We start from the raw sequence: 9439 nt of genomic DNA, 5'->3' as shown, positions 1-9439 counted from the left end.
TTTGTAATTTAGAAATTTATATTAAAGAAATGTATTTGGAATCATTAAATTAACTATTGATTTTTCAAAACGTAGGTCTATAGAGCAAATAATCATACAAAATAATTTATACAAAGTTCCAAGAATAAAATGTTTTATAGTCACAAATATTATTACATCAGTTGTTAAATGCCTTAATATTTATCAATTCTTTAAAATATTTACAAATTTACTGTTAATAATTCATAATTTCTCCTATTTGTCCTATATGTTCAATATATGCAAATTATGTAGTTAGTTCCATTTTAACTGCTGCATATTTTCATTATTTCATTCATGTATTCATATGGTTTTTATCTTTTATCCATATTTTTGACCTAAAATATATATTGAAAAACATTAATCACACCAGGCTGATTAAAAGAATAATTTCTTTACTTAAATTTTCAAATAAAATTACATCGCTCTTTGTTCATTGATACCACTCTTCGAATGCACCCTTGCAGATAACTCATATTAAATCTGCCTTCTATGGATTTCGTTTATTTATTACATTCTACTTTATTTTATATTCCTTGTAAGAACTAATAACTCACCAACAAATGAGGAGTTCAAATTCTATGAGGCTATTTTATAATTGTTAATATATTTTACAACATTCATTGACTCAAGATGACTTCATGATTTCAATACTCTTGATGCACAAATGAATGTTTAACCAGCAATATTCGGTTAATGCTTTGTTAAGGAATGCATTTACTAAAGAAATCTGAAATAAATCAGAACGTAGTACTATTACAATTTATAGAAAAATCCTAATAACGCTTAGAATTAACTTTAGTGCAATGATGTACTCTGTCTCCAGAACAATATCAATTACTATTAGTTCTTAGGCAACAATCATTTCTCTTAGCTGTTCTCTGTTCACCGAACATGAAATTAAATAAAAAGTTGATTTCGAAATTTTAAATATCTTGTAAACCAAGAGGACCGACGATTCTTGTTATTTTCGATATTTGTCAATCTATGTTGTCATCGCATTAATTTGTTATCTCTACAAAACAATGTAAAATATAATTTTACGTGACCATACTATTCCTAATCGTTTTTTATCTAAACTTGCCATAACTCTTTAAAAGTTCCAACAATAAGCGAATAACCGAAAATAACACAAAATCTTAAATAACAGTGCTGAAAATTAAATAATTTCGTTAAATAATTTATTAACACACTCACTTTCCGTTTAAATATAAATTGATTCAAATGTAAAATTTAGGGATTTCCGATTCAAAATTGCCAATCGGCATTTTGCAGTGCAATGTTGCTAGATTTTCATTTTTAAAAATTACGCATCCGTAATAGATTTACGTACGTACAGAAAGGACGAATAATCTACCATATAATAGCTGGAGCTGGCAACGCATCGGTCAGATCCAATGAAAATAGAGCGTAAAATATTTGTTTACAAATTTTGTGCCACCGATCTGACGGCTATTCTTAGTCGCTTGATTTGGGCGTATTTCGTTTCACTGGAATTTATTTATTTGTATTGCATATTACACAAAAATATTAAGCCTAAAAATTATTCCTCCAAAAAATATAGCCCCCGTTTTTCTCAAAAAGGGAGGCAAAATGTTAGCTAAGCCGATTATATATGGAATATTTATACATTTCCGGTGTTATAACTAACTACTTTCACTTAATATGTACCCTGCCATGTCCCTCCCCACCCCGCCAATCAGTTAAATCGTGTCGTCGTTTTCAATTCCTCACTAATCGGCTATTTTACCGGGGCAGATCCGTAATCAGCCCTTATCGGGGCTTATACTCGCTACCGGCAACCACCCGCCGACCCCCCGACGACGTGTCTTTCCCCCTCTCTTCGAGCAACACTTCTTCCTGCCCCAATAACGTCCCGATTGGTGCAGCAGTCACGTAATTACATAATTAAAATTGGGAGTAGCGTCGCCCCGGCCAGAAACTCAATTAGCAATTAAACGTAACATTTTCTCTAATTACATCGCTGCCATTCGGTAGCGAAGTTCGCTTTGCTAATTATGCCATCGTTACATACTCCATCTAGTCGACGGCTGAGTTGGAAATAGGCGCGGGTAGATGGAAGAGACCTGTTTCGATGATGTTGTTGATGATGACTCGAAACATTGTTGCAAATACAAATCTGGAATGTATTAATAACCATCATGAACTGATGTCTCATTTTAAACCAATTCCGATATCGCATCGTCCTGTAATTATATTTCCATACATTAACAATCTCTTATTAAGTTTAATATTAAATATTATTAACAGGTCAATTGAAAAGGCCCCGGTCTGACACATAGATGGCGCTATTAGAATTAAACCCTTATTTCTTTTTTTTTTAGTTAGTCCTAACCCTCAATAGGTGCGTATATAAATTTGACAGCTATCGGATCATTAGTTTGTGAATTATAAACTTTTGTTATTGTGAAAAAAATTGATAAAAATTAAATTCCCGTTTTGATAAAATATTGCTTTTTGAAGGAAAATGCACAGTTGAAGCAAAAACTTGGCTTGATGACGAGTTTCCAGGCACTGCCACAAGCAAAAATTAACCATCTAGGATTGGTATGCTAAGTTTAAACGTGGTGAAATGAGCACCAAAGACGGTGAACGCAGTGGATGCCAAAATGAGGTTGCTACCGACGAAAACATTGAAATTGAAATTATCTAACACTCTAAAGATATCAGCTGAACGTGTACATCATATCATTCACGAATATTTGGGTATGAGAAAGCTCTGTGCAAAGTGGGTGATGATTCGGGGCGGTATCTGAAGATTATCAAGCGTAATAAACCCGAGTTTTTGCGTCGATAGGTGACAATGGATGAAACGTGGTTCCAGCATTTCACTCCAAAGTCCAATCGACAGCCATCCGAGTGGACTGCACAAGGCGAACCTGCTCCATAGCGTGGGGAAACGCAACAGTCGGCTGGCAAGGTTGTGGCGTCTGTATTTTGGGATGTGCATGGAATAATTTTCATTAATTATCCTGAAAAACGAAGGACCATCAAGAGCGACTATTACATAGCGTTATTAAACCGTCTGAAGGACGAAATCGCTGAAGTGCTGCTTCACCAACACAATGTACCGTGTCACAAGTCAGTGAAAACGAAGGCAATAATCTATCCATCCACTGGATTCTCCAGATCTGGCCCCCAGTGACTATTTTCTGTTCTCAGATCTCAAAAGAATTCTCGTTGGGAAGAAATTTTCGTCGAATGAAGAGGTGATCGCCGAACCTGAGGTCTATTTTAACGTAAAGGACAAATCGTACTACAAAAATGGTACCAAAATGTTGGAGGGTCGCTATAATCAATGTATCACCTTTGAAGGGAATTATGTCGAATAAAAAAACTAATATGGCAGGCCGGGGACTTTTCAATTGTTTGAGAAACCGTTTTGGGACGCGAGAGCCCCATGCAAGGTTTTACTGCCATGTACACAGTAGTATAAGTCCTTGGTCGTGGATTTCAGCCAATTTCACGGTACTTTAATTACTTAACTCGGGAGTTCCTGGAGGAGTGTCCATACAGCTGGCAGTTGAAACATTGTGCCGGCTGCCCGGTGCCTCTTTGGGACTCAACTGTTACTCTCTCGCCCAGCGGATATTCAATTTTGAATATGTGGTGTTCGTCTCTGGGTACTATGACCTGGGTGAGTGGCATGACCATTCCTGCTTTTGTCTGCCATCTCTTTACAAGGGATTAAAGGAAATACTTTTCCTGGAGTGCTTTACTAACTTGGTCGTCTGTTATCAATTCCAGTAGTTAATTGATGATGCCCTTGAGTTGTCTCTCCTGTAAGGATGCGAAGGAGTGGAAAAGACACTTCCTCCCTTCCGAGGTCTTGATTGCCAATCTGTAGTGGTTAGTGGTTTTGGAATAGAACACCACTGCCTCGGGAATACCACTCCTCATGTTGCCGAATTCGATTGTACTATTTTTAGGAAGAGGAACAGTCGAGTTTACCTCCTTTTTCCTCTTCTGTGGTGCCTGTACGAAGTTTTGTGTTTCTTAGTCAATTTTGTCATGTGTTTTTCCTTTTCAATTTTCCTGATTTGCTCCTTTGGTAACTAGCGTGAGCTCATCGTTGCGGGCCTATATTTGCTGTATCAGTGTCCGTAGCTGCGGTGTATTCTTTTTCATGCTTTAGAGGGATTTTATCCTTCTGTCCTTTTTGTCCTGGAATTATAATGATTCATTTGTTGTTCTTGTCGTTGAATTTTCCATTCCGAAAAGGACGAAAATGTGATTTTAATAATTGTTCCCGTATTAAGATGTTATTTGGAGTTGATTGTGCCTTTGGGGTGTCTTCTTCTTTGTTTTCAGTTTTCATATATTGAGGAATACATATTGATGTATTTTCTCGCAGTCGCCTTGCTTGTGAATTAATCCAAGTGCAAATGAAAAGTAATAATAAATTAATTTATAATTAAGATTGTACTAAGCGTATCTAATAAAGATGTTATAAAAAAAAGTTTTCATATTGGATGCGGTTCGGCCTTCTTTGGTTTCCTGGAAAATCTCTTTAAAGAACTATATTAAAGAGGTATATTGGGGTACAGATACTTTGTTTGGATGGAAGATTTGATTGATTGATTTTGGATTTGTTTGGAGCTCCAGAGACCTCCGGTCACTCCAAGCATTCGACCACTACTCTGTGAAAATAAAAACGTCGAAGTGTTACAATTATTGCACAAAAATAAGACGTAAACATTGAGTTCAAATTCAAGTTCATAAATAAAATATAAAAATATATTAAATAAAATTTTTTTATATATAAGTGTATATATAAAACAGAAACTCAAAAACATTCACGTATATACAAAAACTACAAACTCAACTTTTGGACTCGAGCAGATAAGAACGATTCTTAACGTTATTTGATGCTCTGAACTCAGATCTTCAATCCGAGTGTCAAGATTGGCTCTAGTTTTCGAGTTAGCGCATGGTGGCAGCATTGCGCACTTATAGCGACTGTCAGCTAACGACGTTGAATTAAACTTCATTTGGAACATGTTTTGCGCTGTGTTTGTGCTTCGAAACATGCTAAAATGCAGAGACAACGTTGTAAAGTAGATTTAAAATGTTTTCATTACGTTTGTGGATGTTATATACTTGATAAACGTGAAATAATAAATTACAAATATACTCAAATGATGTACCGATGAAAGTCTTGGTTAAAAATTAAATGTTAGAAATTAAAATAAAAAGGTCCAATTTGTTTCAATAAAAGGCTTTAATTCGACAAAAATACTGGTTTATTGGTCCGACAGATAAGACATGGAAATATGTTTCGATCAATGGACTAAAAGCATCTGTTCTGGAACCATTCCGTGGTGTTGGCCCATTTATGCTGATATATATATATATATATATATATATATATATATATATATATATATATATATATATATATATATATATATATATAGTTTCCAGGGATTAGTTCTCTTTAGTCTGCGAACAGAGTATCGCCTATGCAGTAGATGAAGCACCTCTGGGTTTTCATGGAGTTGTAGCCTAGCTTGGTATTTCCCCTGCAACGAACCTTTTATTTCCTTCCTTGACTGTAGGAAATTCCAGGTAACGATGCAAAACTTCAATGGGTACATACCAAGGTGCGTCCACTCCGTTACGCAATACCTTGTTCTGGAATTCTTGAATTTTCTTTACAGCCCACAGGTCTAAACCATATAGCCGTATTGGTTTGAACACCTGATTATAGATCAGTATATTATTGTGAATTGATATTTTGGATCTTCTTCCATTTTAATTTGACATCTTGTATCATACCTAAATATTTAGCGCTATTAACATACGGTACTATAGCAACATTCAATTTTAAGACCGGTGTGTTGTTTAGTTTCCTGTTGGTAAAATTAATAGGAACTTATTTTAGCTCATTTAATTTTATTATTCATTGTTTGGTTCGGTCTATTGATTTATTGCTAGCTGCATGTAGTCTCTTTATGGACGCTTTTTGGCTTTTGCCGCAAATGTAGCTGTCATAAATCCCTCGAGTTTTCGCACGTCACTAGTATAAAACAGATAAAGGACAGATAGGATCCCAGAACGCTGCCCTGAGGCACTCCTGCTTGTATTTCGTTTCTTTTCATATTATACCTGTAGGAATGTTCGTCGGGTCGGTCAGTCGGTCGAAATGTGTGGCTGCCGCGGCGGTTATCTATCAGAACACTCACTACTATCTTTGGAAGGAATTTGCACGGGAACTAAAAACACTGATTGAATCAAAGTTGTTTATTCTAACTTACGAGTGATACATGTGGTCGATGGGAGAATTGACAGGATATTAGGTTAAGGTGAAGGAAGTACGGTAGCGCTGTGGAAGTGGTACTGTTACAGGGGGACGGTGATAAGAAAAGAGAGCGAGACGTCGTCCTGATGGTCTTTTATACCCTGGAACTGCATGGTACCAATCCACCGGCGTTGCCAACCTTTGTAGTTGTTGATGGTGAATTGGTGGTGGCCTAAAGGGTCGTGGCGGTCGCCACATACCTATTCTTGTTCAATTCTGAAGAGTCTATGGGATATATATGTTGTTAGTATATCGCTTTTGCAGCATGTTATTTAATTTATATATCAAGCGCTGGTGCCATACTTTATCGAAGGCTTGTGCTAAGCCTAGTAAACTGCAAAGCATATTTATTTTTCTTCCAAAGAATGCTCAGTGACATCCACTCTATGGACATGGTCGATTGTTGAAAGTTTTTGTGGGAGTCCTAACTGTCAGTCCGGAACTAGATTGGTTTTTTATTATTGGACTATATATTATTCGACACAATTGTTAATAAAGAAATATGTTTATACGATGTGACATTATTAGATTTTTCACCAGCCTTTGGTTGTATCTATTTCCGTCACCTTCCAATATGCAGGCATATATTTTAGTCTGCAAGCTGCGTTAAAAATATTAGTAAGCTTTGCTATGGCTTTTCCAGCCAGTTGTTTTAGGATATCCCCAGCGATTAAATTAAGTTCTGGTAACTTTTTGAGGTTCAAGTTTATTCTTATCTCATTAGTTAGTTGTCTTGGAGTTACTGGTGTCATAATTTGTGATTTTAGGTTATCACTACTTGCTATGTGGTTTATCTGTTCACGATTGAGAATATAGACTTCAGCTAGATGTTCAGCAAAGAGCTTTGCTTTTTGTCTCTTGCCAATGGTCCGTTGTTGATTCTCATAGGTGGTATAGACATTATATGCCACTTAGTCTTTTTTAATGCTCTCCAAAGTGAGTGATAGGCCTCATCATATGCTGATAGTCCTTGAATATAGGTGTTTATTGAATCTTCCTTTATTTTTTGTTGATTTCTCGCCTAAGCCTTTGAAGTTTATTATTATATATTGTTTTATCGGTTAAATCCCTTGTTTGTTGCCACCTTCTTCTGGGTTTTATTTTTTATTTAACTAGTTCTGCTGGATAATGGGTATCATTTGTTAAATATTGTTTACAACTTTCTCGATAACCACAAATAATCGGATAAGCACGTAATCGACGATTTGTTGCAAAATTAATACAAGATTGGAGCTCGAACATCTCTCAAAATACATTTTCGGCAATCACATCCTGAGGTTTTCCTACAATACTTGGATGGCACGAGAGACGCGCAAGTAGAACGGCTACTCCAAAATATAGTGAAAATCGAAAGGCAATACCTAGGATTTTCGGACGAAGGCATGATGGACCCTAATGCTTGAAACAGATTCCAAGCAAGAAAACACTAGGCTAAGCCTCTGTTCATTTCTGATTTATAATGTTTTATACAATAAATTACCGTTAATGGCCAAAAAAATATAAAGTAATGAATTTATTGAAGATTTTGAGAACAAATTTTTAAAAACCGGCTGCTGATTTGGATTCAGCTCGAAAATTTAGATTATAAAATGTTTTGATTGCTTAGGTTCAAAACCGTGTATGCTTGTGCTATCATCAAAGATTTTTATCAATGTATTTTAACTTTCTTCACTTTTATAGAAATAACATAATAATATTTTTTGTATGTATGGTGATCAAATTTTCACTTTATAAACGTTGCAATAAACTTTAAAAAAACTAATACAGTACACATTAATAAAAATTTTAATATTATTGTCCATGGTAAATTATAATCTGGAAGCGACATTTCTGGTAAGTATATATGCATCACAATACTTGCAATGTGTGACAGAGCGTTATTATGCTAGTGGTTGTCTTTGGGTCTGTTACTCGATATTGCTGGTCTTTCTTCAATAATAAGTCGTTCAATTTATCGCCCTTCCACCATAGAGTAACCTGATATTTGTCGAACAGTCTTCAGGTCACACGAACGGTTAATATCTCAAACCACGAATGGGATACAGCATAATCTAAATAAGTAGATAAAAGAGAGCTTATAGTATCACAATAACATAAACTAATAAGTAATATCCTATTCAAAAAATATCGCGTTCACAATAGAACTTCTAAAAAATCAACGTTTAGACCGATATAGATAGACCGTAAAAATAATAGTATATAGCTGATACTTATCTTTTCGGTCTCTTATCTACTAACTAGCTAGTATAATAATCTATCGTAAAAATGTCCTTATATATCATCACTACATAGTATAAAACAAAGTCGCCTTTTCTGTCCCTATATCCCTATGTGCGCTTAAATCTTTAAAACTACGCAACGGATTTTGATGCGGTTTTTTTCAATAGATAGAGTGATTCAAGAGGAAGGTTCATATGTATAATACATGCATAATATACTAAGGCAACATTGCTAATTTTAGAGGTTTCTAACGTGATGTCGTAAATTAACCTATTTTTTTAGGCTTATTTAGCAATTAGCAAAAACGCTGCCTAACCCTACGAGTTAGATCAAATTAATGTACTACAGTATTGTACACCATAAAAAGGTCTACAAAAAAAGTCTGCGATGGTATATGTTTATCTTTTAGGGATAACCCACATTAACCATTTTTATTGTTTACTTTTTACGTAAGAAAATGGCTTATTTACGAAGCTATTTTAAGCAATACGGCATTAATCCTTATCGAATTAAGTACCTTAAATACAGTGTGCAATTAATATAGATCAATATGGTTCCTTACAGCATGTAAATTAAACAAATATTTTCGGAGATATTACAAATTTAAAATTTGCGTTTAAAAATGTGTAATGTAATAAAAATTGTATGAATTTAGATATTCCAAAGATAGCAGGAAATCTTCATAGTAAGTATAGGGGAAGAGGAATTGTTTTACTCCAAATTTAATGCGTGCAGGCCAAAGGCAGTAATGAATGAACCAAAAATACTGGATCGATTTTAATCATGTTTTCATTGAGTGACATAGGCATATATATTGTATGCCCGTGCAAAGTCGGAGCGGGCCGCTATATTTTTATATACAACGTTCATATTTTTTCT

General features: G+C 35.0%; 1 long non-coding RNA gene across 1 annotated transcript in view; it reads right to left on the bottom strand.

Annotated features, from left to right (window-relative positions):
* Positions 1-6307: 6307 nt before the first annotated feature.
* The window catches only part of LOC143199680 (uncharacterized), a 769697-nt gene continuing 766565 nt past the window's right edge, over positions 6308-9439 (bottom strand). The window contains exon 3 of the long non-coding RNA XR_013006521.1: positions 6308-6540. This is a non-coding gene — a long non-coding RNA (uncharacterized LOC143199680). The remainder of the gene's footprint in view (positions 6541-9439) is intronic.

Source organism: Rhynchophorus ferrugineus, unplaced genomic scaffold (assembly GCF_030347505.1).
Source record: "Rhynchophorus ferrugineus isolate W39M unplaced genomic scaffold, kcgeb_rfMv2 rfM7, whole genome shotgun sequence".
Classification (NCBI taxonomy): Eukaryota; Metazoa; Arthropoda; class Insecta; order Coleoptera; family Curculionidae; genus Rhynchophorus; species Rhynchophorus ferrugineus.
Note: the sequence above shows the minus strand (reverse complement) of the source record. Positions and strands in the feature narration are given on the sequence as shown.